The sequence below is a fragment of the Panthera pardus genome, unplaced genomic scaffold, assembly GCF_024362965.1.
Source record: "Panthera pardus isolate Hobbes unplaced genomic scaffold, ASM2436296v1 HiC_scaffold_13, whole genome shotgun sequence".
Classification (NCBI taxonomy): Eukaryota; Metazoa; Chordata; class Mammalia; order Carnivora; family Felidae; genus Panthera; species Panthera pardus.
The window spans coordinates 60,956,405-60,969,598 of NW_026526688.1; the positions used below are offsets into that span (position 1 = coordinate 60,956,405).

The 13,194-nt window shown below is 35.1% G+C and overlaps 1 non-coding gene and 1 pseudogene across 1 annotated transcript; one reads left to right on the forward strand and one right to left on the reverse strand.

Annotated features, from left to right (window-relative positions):
* The first annotated feature begins 2,606 nt into the window (after window positions 1-2,606).
* LOC109262163 (olfactory receptor 4F3/4F16/4F29-like) lies at window positions 2,607-3,386 on the forward strand (annotated as a pseudogene).
* LOC128776743 (U6 spliceosomal RNA) lies at window positions 3,384-3,490 on the reverse strand. Its single transcript, XR_008421921.1, has one exon. It is a non-coding gene; the product is annotated as a U6 spliceosomal RNA (small nuclear RNA).
* Between the last annotated feature and the right edge of the window lie 9,704 nt (window positions 3,491-13,194).

The following is a 13,194-nucleotide window of genomic DNA, read 5'->3' on the forward strand; positions in this document are numbered from 1 at the left end:
AGAAGTGTGTTAGCAATATATTAGAATGAATAATTTTATAAGTATTCCATAAACGTTGAAAGGCACTTTTCTGGCACATGTTCTGAAAAATAATCATAATATTTTTGGGAAAAAGAGCTGTACTATAAATCACATGAATAGGACACGATTCCAGATTATTAACTTTCACAGAGGATATTACTCTAAAAATTCTCATAGAAGACTATTTATTCTGAAATCTTTATTTGTTTCTAAAAGCCTAGGTAGTCATTTCTGAATGCAACCAATACATTCAGAAACTATCATGTTTTAAAATATATATATAAACAATTTCTATGATATAGGGATCACTGCCTACATCTATCCTTTAGTGATAGCGTGTGTTTTTGTTTGTGTGTTTATGTATGTGGAGAAAGAGGGAGAAAGAGAAAGAGAAGTTATGCAATTCTCTTTGGTAAACTGACATTTTTTTTACTGTGATTTTAAATCCAGTAGTTCTGTAAATTTCTATAATGGTACCTTTATTTTCTCAACTGGAAATAATGTCCAGCTGCTCTCACAAGCTGAGAATTGTCCCAGTTAAATTCTGTAGTCAGTAATAACACTTAGCACTGTGATTATTATACCTTATGATCCATACACAGTCATTAAATCTCAGTTTATATGATAATCTTGGTGTTAATGGGAAATACTTCAGTCAATTTAATTTTTCTCTGCCATATTGAGAAAGATACTAATACCAAGGTTTATTCTGATTATTCACAGTGACTAAAATTATAACTAATTTTGATAGAAGAGATAGCTCCCCAACTGTGGCTCATTTTACCAAGGGGAAGAGGGCCTTTGGTTGAATTTATTATCTCATGGAAAAAGTAAGACCTAATATCTAACTTGAGACATGCTTGTCACTTATTCACCAATGTCATGATCCTTCTGTGGGGTATATCAAGGACCCATAATGCCAAACATAGTTTACATGGATGATGAGTGCATTTGCTTAAACAAAGGGACCCACTGTTTGTCATGTGGACTTTTGTTTGAAGAAACTATGAAATAATACAAATTATTTTTTGAAAACCTCATCAAAAATATCTACATTATAAAACAACTTTGTTGCAATTCCACTTATACTACAATTACTAAAACATTATTTTTAGTATCACCTTTAGTGTCTACCCAGTGTGGGAGCTGGCTGGCACTAGCTCAAGAGTCATTCGCATTCACCCCTTTCCAACTCTGTGTTTGCTAATCCTCCATATTGGCAGCTTAAAATTGGCATTTGTAGGGGTATATATACCTCAGAAATAAATTGTAAAATGCTGCAAATCAAGGTTCCTATGGAGATCGCATTGTTAATAGTCACCACCATAGCATACTGGGTCAACTTGCTTGTTTCTTTTTAGTTCAGTCTATTTTCTTAACCTATTTTTTTTTCCTATGTCTTTGTCTTTTCCTGGTTTTCCAAGTTTGTTTCGTTGTGTTTTGTTTTGTGTTTTCACTGGGTGTATTCTGTGCCAAGTCATTTACTTAGGGTTATATACTAATGACAGATTTCCTTACTTTTCATGTATCTGAGAATGTCTTGGTTTCCTCTTCATTCTTAAAGGTTATCTTTATCTAGTAAAGATAGAATTCTGGAATTATAATTATTTTATAACAGCACTTGAAAAATGTTATGTCGTCTTTTTCTGGTTGACATGGTTTCTGGTGAAATATCTGCTGCCATTTGAATTTTATTTTCCCCTCTCAGAAAGGTACTATTTCTTCCTCACTGCTTTCAAGAATTTTGTGTGTGTCATTTGTTTTCAGTTTAATTGTGATAAATCTTGAGGTGGATTTCATTGGAATTATCCTGTGTGAGTTTAATAAGCTCTCAAATCAAGTTAATAAGCTCTCAAACATAGGTTTATGTCTGTTGGTAAATTTAGGAAATTTTTAGCCTTATTCTTTTCTTCTCCTTCTGTGACACCCATGATACAAATATTAGATCTTTTGAGATAGTCTCCTGGGCCACTAAGGCCTGTTTATTCTTTTTTTAAAATCTATTTTCTTTGTTATTTGGGTTGGTTCATTTCTTTTTTTAATTTTTTTTTTAATTTTTAAAAATTTATTTCTGAGAAACAGAGAGAGAGAGAGAGAGAGAGAGGGAACAGCGTGTGAGTGGAGGAGGGGCAGAGAGGGAGACACAGAACTAGGAGCAGGCTCCAGGCTCTGAGCTGTCAGCACAGAGCCCCTTGTGGGGCTCAAACTCACGAACTGAGATCATGACTGGGGCCAAAGTCAAATGCTCAACCGACTGAGCCACTCAGGTACCCCTCAGAGGTGATGAATGTCATAGATACTCATGTGTCCATGTTCATGGCTAATATGTTAATTCACGAACAGAACATTGCAGAGTATTGGGGATAGGTTTAAATTATGTCTTAACTCACACATGTGATCATAGTGTATTGATTTTTGTTTCTTTTTTTATATGTGTGAAGATGTAGATAACTATATATCTTTCATTCATAATAAGAATATTGAAATATTGGTAATTCTATGACATATTATCATCTCTATAATCACATCTTCTCCTCATTTTCTTAGTTCTTATCATTTCAGTGGCAGCCCAGTTGGCTGGATCAATGGATGAAGGGAATCACTTGATTGCATCTGAGTTTATATTTCTGGGACTCACTCATTCATGGGAGATCCAGCTTCTCCTCCTGGTGTTCTCCTCTGTGCTCTATATGGCAAGCATGACCGGAAACATCCTCATTGTGTTTTATGCGACCATTGATCCTCACTTACATTCACCTAAGTACTTCTTACTGGCTCGTCTCTTTTTCATTGACTTAGGAGCCTGCTCTGCCAAGATTCTTCACCCAAGATGATTTATGACCTTTTCAGAAAGCGCAAAGCCATCTCCTTTGGAGGCTGCAATGTCCAAATCTTCATCCACGTCATTGGTGGTGTGGAGATGGTGCTTCTCGTCACTATGGCCTTTGACAGATATGTTGCCATTTGTAAGCCTCTCCACTACTTGACCATCATGAGCCCACGAATGTGCATTTTGTTTCTGGCTGCTGCCTGGGCTCTTGGTGTCAGTCACTCACTGTTCCAACTAGCATTTATTGTTATTTTACCCTTCTGTGGCCAAATGTATTGGACAGCTTTTACTGTGACCTTCCTTGGCTCCTCAGACTGGCCTGTACAGATACCTACAGATTGCAGTTCATGGTCACTGTTAACAGTAGGCTTATCTGTGTTGGTTCCTTCTTCATACTCTTCATCTCCTACATCTTCATCCTTTTTACTCTTTGGAAACATTCCTTAGGTGGTTCCTCCAAAGCCGTTTCACCCTATCAGCTCACACCACTGTGGTCTTTTTGTTCTTCGGTCCAACCATGCTTGTCTCTACATAAAAATATGAATGCTTCATGAATTGGTGTGCCATCCTTGTGCAGGGGTCATGCTAATCTTGTCTGTATCATTCAAATTTTAGTATATGTACTGCCAAAACAAGCGCCCAGTTGGTTAATTTCTGTTGTTCTTCTTAAAGTTTACAGATTTTTCCCCTGCCTTCTTCATTTTGCTATTGAACCTATCCGTTGAGATTTTTATTTGATTACAGTATGTTTTAGTTCTAAAATTGCTTCTTCTATCTTCACTTTATTTCCTGAGACTTTGTGTTTTATATTTTTTTCAAAATGATTATAATTGCACATGAAGCATTTGATATGATAGCTGGTTTAAAATCCTTTTCTGATAATTCTGACATCTGAGTTATTTCAAAATTGGGATCTATTGATCATTCTTTCTCATTCAAATAGAGACTTTCCTGGTTTATAGTTTGATGAGTGATTCTCTCGTTTTCTGGATATTTTGGGCATTATGGTTGAAAAATTGCGTCTTATTAAAATCTGTTTTAGCAATTCTCCTAGGATAGTGTTCCAGAGAGGGAAAAGAAGCACTGTTTTTTATTGACAGGTGGAGGTGAGAGTCCAGATTCTTCTTTCAATCTTCTTTGATACCACAGCGGGAGAGAGGATGCCTCATTACTGCTGGAATTTCAGGCTTTGAACTAGATATCCACTGACATCATCTTGACTGAGAGGAAGAGGAATGCATCATTGCTGTTCTCCATGCGGCCTCCAGTGAGATGATAGGGAGCAGGTAAGAGTCCTGAATCTCCTCAGAGCCTCCTCTGACACCCCAATGGGGAGAAGGGATGCTTTGTTGCTATTCAATGGTGGTAAAGACTAGGTTCTCCACATATTCTCCACTGGCACCAGAAGAGAGGAGCATATTACTTCCAAGTAGGGGTAAACATCCTGAATTCCCATTGCATTTAGCCTTTTCTGACACCACTCTACCAGAGAGTAGGTGGTTAGGAGTTTCTTATAATAGCTTGGTGAGGATGGAAGTCTAGTCTCCTCACTCAGTCTTTGCTGATGGGGGTAGGAGTAGCACTACAGTATTTTTCTTTGGTATTTGTCTGAAGTAGGATGGTCGCTGCCTGAATTTTTTATAACTTGCTTGGCCATCACTTTCCTGGTCATTGAGCTAGAAAAAGTAGGTTTTTCATGGGTATTTTGGCTTATGACCATTGGCATTTCCATGTTACTGACTTCATCATCAAGTCTGGGATACATAAGGCAAAAAAGGAAACTCAGGAAAGTCACTGCTGTGTCATTCCTTGGTTATCACAGTTTCTAACAGCCTGCCTCCTTCTCTCCACATTTTAGAATCTTCTTATATTTATTCTATATATATATATATAGTTTCTAGGATTTTTAACTCTACTAACTAGAGAAATAAGGAAAAGTATGTCTAGTTCATGTTGTCTAGAACCACTTTCATCTGACTTGCCAAATCCAGCGAATCTGCAGGCAAGTGTGTGTGCTTGTGTATATGCATGTGTATGTGAAAATGTTATTCAGATTTAAGTCTCATGTACTGACACAGAGAATGAAGAGGGAAAGTGTCTGTGATGCAATATCAAATATGGAATTTTCAAAACGGCTTGAGGTATGATAGCATTACTTGAAACAATGCATTATATGCTAATTCATTTTTTAAGAATCACAATATTCAGAGGCACTTGGGTGGCTCAGTAGGTTAAGCATCCGACTCTTGATTTCAGCTCAGGTCATGCTGTCATGGTTCATGAGTTCAAGCCCCACATTGGGACAGTGCAGAGCCTGCTTGGGATTCTCTCTCTCTCTCTCTCTCTCTCTTTCTCTCTCTCCCTCTGCCTGTCTCCCACTTGCTCTTTTTTTTCTCTCTCTTTCAAAATAAATAAACTTAAAAAGAAGAATCACAACATCCATTTAGGTGTTTAGATTGTGTATTACAAAATATTATTAACTCATTGCTCTAAAATCTCTAAACAATCTCATTATTTTAGAATTTTGCACTTACAAATTCACAATTTTGTGAAGGCCTTTTCAACATTAATATGGCCTCTAGTTATGGTTCTTTTGCTATGGGAACACCTGTCCTAAAATTTTATAATGTAACAGAGAGTGATATCCTCACAACTATATTAGTCACTAGGTACAAGGAGGGACCAGAGTAGAGGAACTGAATCAGCTCTTGAATTAGCTCTTGAATCAAATTGACTAAGTATTTGTTTGGACATTTATCTCCTATCAGAATGATGCTGGGGAAGTTCCTTAAAATTTCCATCATTCGATTGCCTCATCTGAAAAATGAAGATAAAAGTATCCCCAAAGGATTTATAATTATATATAAATAAGGTAATATATATAAATTCCTTAGACAAGTTACTGGCACATAGGAAAAACTCAGTAAATATCAGCTACTAATAAACATTAACTATTAATGTTATTATACTTAATACAAGCCAGGTTGTTTTTATATAACCTACATTGACTAGTTTCATTCAAAATGGTACCTTTGTCAAATGAAGACATCATGAGAGAGTGTATTACTGAACACTTTGTGGTTTTTTTGGTATTTTACTTTCTTTATTCTATAGTGTAGTCTCGGTCACAGAATAGAGATATAAATGTAAATGGATTGCTTTATTTTTCTCATTTTATAGTAAAATGGTTACACTTATTGGGTGCTTATTAAACGCTAGAGGTTCTTCTAAGTGCTTTTTATGGTACTGTTATCTTAATTGCGCAGATTAGGAAACTGAGGCAAAAAAAAAGTAGCGACAAAAAGTTACATAGCTGTTATGAAGTGGAATTAGTTTGCCACAGAGATCATTTTTTTTAATGTTTATTTATACTTAGAGAGAGACAGACAGAGAGACAGAGACAGGGACAAAATGTGAGCAGGGTAGGGGCAGAGAGAGAGGGAGACACAAATTTGAAGCAGGCTCCAGGCTCTGAACTGTCATCACAGAGTCCGATGCTGGGCTCAAACTCATGGACTCAGAGGTCATGATCTGAGCTGAACTCAGATGCCCAGACAGCTGAGCCACCCAGGTGCCCCAAGATCATATTTTTGAGAAACACAATAAATATTTTGTATGTAATTTTAGTATAATCTGAAATCCTTTAAAGTTATAAATAAGGAAAAAATTAATAATTATATATGAATTTAAATCATCACTACATCATACTGCACAGTAAAACCATTCACATTGGAGTAAAATACAAAAAGTCTAAGAAATCAACACAAATGAAGATCATTACTTATATTTAATCCATCAATGAAACAGAAATATAACAAAAATTGTCAAAATTGAAAACCATTCTCAATATAATAAAAAAGGTAATTGTTAAAATTTTTAAATAAAACTATGAGTTTCAAGAAAACAAGTCATTTCTTATTTTTTATATTTATCTATACAAATTTACATATATATGTGTGTGTGTCCATATATATTATGTTCTTTAAAAATACTACAACAAAATTACTATTGTTATTATTTATAATAATTTTGTTGTATTTTTAAAGATATCACCAGAATAATATATATATATATATAATTTATTATGTATTACATATATTTTAAAAACCTCAAAAAATAGTGTTCTCTTGTTTATTTCTAACTTGTGAATCTAGAGTGACCACAACAGTACCATTGTATTTCATTAAGATATGTATACCTTAAAAAAACAAATATATACAATTTTCAAATTATTTTTAATGTCTATTTATTTTTGAGAGAGGGAGAGACCTGAGCACAAGTCGGGAAAGGACAGAGAGAGAAGGAGACACAGAATATGAAGCAATTTCCAGGCTCTGAGCTGTAAGCACAGAGCCCGATGTGGGGTTCGAACTCATGAACCATGAGATCATGACCTGAGCCAAAGTTGGATGCTTAACCAACTGAGCCACCCAGGCACCCCTGCAATTTTTTCTTATGTTTAGTATTTAAACTTCCCTAAACTTAATTTTTTCACCAATTTGCAGTGAAATGTGGAAATCTACACAGCAGTTTTTTTTCAGGGCTCTTAAAATTTTTCACTTGTATACGTAGGTATTTAGAATTGAATAATTCAATAACCATGGCAATGGTAAAATAATTAAGTTGACAGGTTACCATAATAATTTTGTTATCATAAAAATTATCACTTATTTCTTTATATCAGTTCGTTGTATATCTCATAGTTTCAGCATCAGCTGATGAACTGTTCTGTCATAGTCTGAAAATGATTTATAACATTTTTTGATTTAAATAACTTTCATCATAGTATTTCATGAAGTTTTATCAACCTATAATATCAGCAGTGCAAAATATTTATTTTGAAGTGTGCTAATTTAATTAAAATGCCTAGTTAAATTACCTTGTTTAAAAGTAAAACTGTTTTTATTCAGTTATTCTAAGATTATTTGAATTACATTTTTTGAGAAGGAAGAGATTCTTTAGAGCCTATATATTTTTTTCTGTTCTTACTTTATGTTGTGTATATAGTATCTATTTAATATTTTTGTTTCAAGAAATAACACTGAGCTGGGAAAACCATCAAAATATGGAAAAAAATCAGGTACAGAGCTATGAAAATCCAGTTCATAATGGCACCATCATAACAATACTGACATTAATATGGTAGTGATCGAGACAAAAAGAGCCAAGGGGATATTTAAAAGGTTGAAGGTTGAAACAAAAGATTTTTTAAATGATCCATATTTTTGGGTCACCTGGGTGACTCAGTCAGTTAAGCATCTGACTCTTGGACTTGGCACAGGTCATGATCTTGCGGTTTCACGAGTTCTAGCCTGCATCAGGCTCTGCACTGGCAGCACAGAGGCTCCTTGGAATTCTGTGTCTCCCTCTCTCTGCCCCTTCCCAATCACACTGTCTCTGTCTCTCTCAAAATAAATAAATAAACTTTAAAAAAATAAAAATAAAATTATGAATATTTTTAAGTGGCCTAGTCCAACATCTTGGTTTTACAAATAGGAAACCCGGCACTGGGTATGGTTTATCATGGCCTTGGCTTAACAGTAAGCTTTATCCTTCAAATTGTTTATCTATGCTAGTCCAATTACTCATTTCTCCTTCACCTTGACAATGTCTATGCTGCACAACAAGAAGAAGTTGTATGGTACTGGATTAAGAATAACTAAGTAAACTCCAAACAGCCTACTTGGAAGAAAATAAGGTTTTTTCTATACCCTTTTCCACCTCTATGTATGCAAGAGCAGCAACAGGGAGGGAAGTCAGAAGTTTGATACAAGTCCAAGTGACTGGTGATGCTGGCCCTCATAAGAGTGATACAATTATACGGAAAGAAGGGATAAATTTGAGATGTGGTCTTGAGGTGGAAGGGGAAAATTTGCCGACACAATTAGATGAAGGGGAATTAGGGAAGAGGAAGAATCAAAGATGATAGGCTTCTTACATCTGGCATGGCCAATTGGTACCACTTTCTGAGACAAGAAGACTGTAAGTGGATTCATTTTGGAAAAGGAAAGAGCTCAATTTTAGTCATAATTTAAGAAGTATTTATAGTACTAAGAAGGAGAGATCACTTAAATAGTTGGATGATTTAGCCTAAAGCACAGAGAAGTGGTTTTATCTAGAGCATCTATTCAAGTGTCCCTAACCTAATGATATATGATTCAAAGTCATGGTGGTAAATATCAATTAAAAGAGAAAATGTAGATTGTTCTTCAAATGCCAAATATCAATACTATTAATGAAAATCACAGTACGGATATTATCTTAATAATTATATTATTATTTTATATTAGTATTAATACTGAATATTAATTTACATGCTTATAAAATCATAGTATTAACACTATTGATTTTAATTATTATTAAATATTAATAATAAACCCTAATGTTTGATATAGCTTGCTGGAAGGAAATTGAAGTCTTGAGGATAAACAGAAAATTCTTAATAGGATCTAGAGGTAAGATTTATATATGTCACAACAAAAAGCCTAAGGAGACAATAACCTTACAATTAATCTGTTTCTAAAAAAATATGAATAAACTATAGCAAAACAAAAGTTGGGTCTAAGAAAGAAAAAACTCTAGACCTCAATAACTTCAGGTATACACATTTCATAGTAGAAAAATGCTAAGAATTATTTTATATTGGCTAAGGTATAATCTATCTTTAAAAATGAAGAGTCATTATTGTATCTTATCTCATATTTCTTGATTGTTTCACCAGAAAAACAGAAATGTAATGAAAAACTGACATGTACAAAATGAGAGTGCAGAATTCAAACTACATCGCTGCCATGAAATACTTTGTTGACATATGAAGTCACCAATATTTTACTATTTTGATCCATAAAAACTGGCAAAGTAATCAACAAAAAAGAAATACTATGAAGTGTTTGAAGACTATATTTAAAACCTCACTTTGTTTAAAAGTAATAAAGACAAAATCCCTACTTTCACCAAGCTTACATTCTAGGAACATAAATAAGCTTGACCTAATAGATGTTGAAACAGATTAGAGAGACAGAGGAAGATAAAGTTTTCTGAACTCCTCAGTATTTCTGCAAGAAACCCTAGCCTCCTGAAATGTGTATGATATATAGATAGATAGATAGATAGATGATAGATAGATAATATTTGCTTTCATTTCCCCCAGAAATATTTCACTCATAACATACTATTAGCATTAGATTGGTGACCATTTGTCTAGTTTATTGATTTTTTTGAAAGGAATTGTGAAATTTATCTCCCAGAGAGAGTGGAATTATTACAGCCCAGATTAGGTTCTTAAGGTAAACCCTAGCCTGAGTGCCAAGGAGACTGGGACATTATCTTTCTAGATATTGACATGATGAGAAAAAAAAGAAAAAGAAGAAAGAAAGAAAGAAAGAAAGAAAGAAAGAAAGAAAGAAAGAAAGAAAGAAAGGCCTAGAACAGAGAAACATCTTTAAGAAAAGATTACACAGAGAGATTATCTGTCTCCTGGTTAGCTTTTATTTAAGCAGATGATTATAGTTAAGATTCAAGTCCCTTACATTTCCAAGGAGACCTTTTCAGGAAGGGAGAAGGACAGCTGTGTCTTTCCTTTTTATAAGCAGAGAGTAATAAGTTTTCTTCATCTTTTGCCTATGGGGCATCCAAGGATCACGTAAAACAATTGACCTGGCACTTACCCCATTGCCCTAGGGATAAGGACTAGGGCAAGTGGAGGGTCAATAAACTATTTACAGGGAAGCATTTAAGAGTAAATCAGGTTTTGACGCAGAATACCTCATGCGATCATGACAGAGTGAAACTGAAGAGATTCCACAAATAATTTCTTTTTTTTTTTGCTCCTTTTCCTGATTTTATTCTTGCTAGGACCTGCACCCCCATCTTATACATGTCTTATAGTACAGATAACGTATGTCTTGTCCTCCTTGTAAGGGTCAAGGGGTTAACAAGTTCTTTGGAGGCTTCCAACACAACAGATAACATCTAAGAAGTGGCAAGGTGTGATGATCATCTGTTTTCCAAGACAAGACTCCAGACATTTTGACACCAAGGCCCCTAGATCTAATGCCTGAACAGTCATCCTTGTTTTGGCCAGTTTCTGGATGCCTGAGAGGAACATGCACCAGACTACAATCGTCAGTAAAACTCTAGACCTGAAGTAAAGATGAGACTCACTCTTCTTTCCTTTCTGTGTCTCCAAAACACTGGCTGCATCTGCACTCTCTATAATCTTTAATAAGCTCTGTCTCACTTTATCTTGGCTCATGTTTGATTTCTATTCTGCACAAGGCTGAGGACCCTTTTGCTTGGTAGTGCAGGAACCCTTATGGATCATCAGACCCAGCCAGCCTACACCAATCATTCAAAATAAAATTAACAAAGATAAATATTAAAAATCAACAGATAACTTTGTATACAACAAAAATATACATAGCATTTAAACAGCTTTGAACTATTTAATGTTTTTTGTTTTGTTTTTTATTTTTTATTTAATTTTGAAGGAGAGGGAGAGAGAAACAGAGCATGAGCAGGGGAGGAGCAGAGAGAGAGGGAGACATAGAATTCAAAGTAGGCTCCAGGCTCTAGGCTGTCAGCACAGAGCCCGATGCGGGGCTCGAACACATGAACTCTGAGATCATGACCTGAGTCAAAGTCTGACGCTTAACCGACTGAGCCATCCAGGCGTTCCAAACAGCTTTGAACTATTAAAAAGATAAATCTCAATAGATTCTCAAAACAGATATTATACAGTTTTTCCCCTTACCTGAGGACAACATAGAATCATTAAGAGACTTGATTGAATAAATTTTGAAACATCAGCACAATAGCAGATGAAGTATATTTTTTAAAAGTTCTTATGTCTCACATTCAGGTCCTTTATCCATTTTGAGTTTATTTTTGTGAATGGTGTAAGAAAGTGGTCTAGGTTCATCCTTCTGCATGTTGCTATCCAGTTCTCCCAACACCATTTGTTAAAGAGACTGTCTTTCTTCCATTAGATATTCTTTCCTGCTTTGTCAAAGATTGGTTGGCCATATTTTTATGGGTCCAATTCTGGAATCTCTATTATATTCCATTGGCCTATGTGTCTGTTTTTTGTTTTCTGTCTTTTGTACTTCCACACAAATTTTAGGATTGCTTGTTCTAGCTTTGAGAAGAATGCTCGTGCAATTTTGATTGGGATTGCATTGAATGTGTAGATGGCTTTGGGGAGTATTGACATTTTCACAATATTTATTCTTCCAATCCATGAGCATGGAATGTTTTTCTATTTCTTTATATCTTCTTCAATTTCCTTTATAAGCTTTCAATAGTTTTCAGCATACAGATCTTTTACATCTTTGGTTAGGTTTATTCTTAGGTATTTTATGCTTCTTGGTGCAATTGTCAATGGGATCAGTTTCTTTATTTGTCTTTCTGTTGCTTCATTATTAATGTATAAGAATGCAACTGATTTCTGATTGATTTTGTATCCTGCGACTTTGATGAATTCATGTATCAGTTCTAGTACTTTTGGTGGACTCTATCGGATTTTCCCTGTATAATATCATGTCATCTGCAAAAAGTGAAAGCTTGACTTCATCTATGCCAATTTTGATGCCTTTGATTGTCTGATTGCTGATGCTAGCACTTCCAACACTATGTTAAACAACAGCGGTGAGAGTGGACATCCCTGTTGTGTTCCTGATCTCAGGGAGAAAGCTCTCAGTTTTTCCCCATTGAGGATGATATTAGCTGTGGGCTTTTCATAAATGGCTTTTATGATGTTTAAGTATGTTCCTTCTCTCCTGACTTTCTTGAGGGTTTTTATTAAGAAAGGATGCTGAATTTTGTCAATGCTTTTACTGCGATTACCAGGATCTTTTCTTTTCTTTGATGGTTCTTTGATGGATCAATCAAAAGATTGATGGCTCTTTTCTTTTCTTTCATTAATGTGATGGGGAAACCACCAAAACCCTAGAGGAGAAAGCAGGAAAAAACCTCTCTGAAGTCAGCCGCAGCAATTTCTTACCAGACACATCCCAAAGGCAAGGGAATTAAAAGCAAAAATGAACTATTGGGACCTCATGAACATAAAAACTTCTGCACTGCAAAGGAAACAATCAACAAAACTAATGGCAACCAATAGAATGGGAAAAGATATTTGCAAATGACATATCAGACAAGGGGCTAGTATCCAATATCTATAAAACTCCCCAAACTCCACACCTGAAAACCAAATAATCCAGTGAAGAAATGGGCAGAAAACATGAATAGACACTTCTCTAAAGAAGACATCCGGATGGCCAACAGGCACGTGAAAAGATGCTCAACATCGCTCCTCATCAGGGAAATACAAGTCAAAACCACACTCA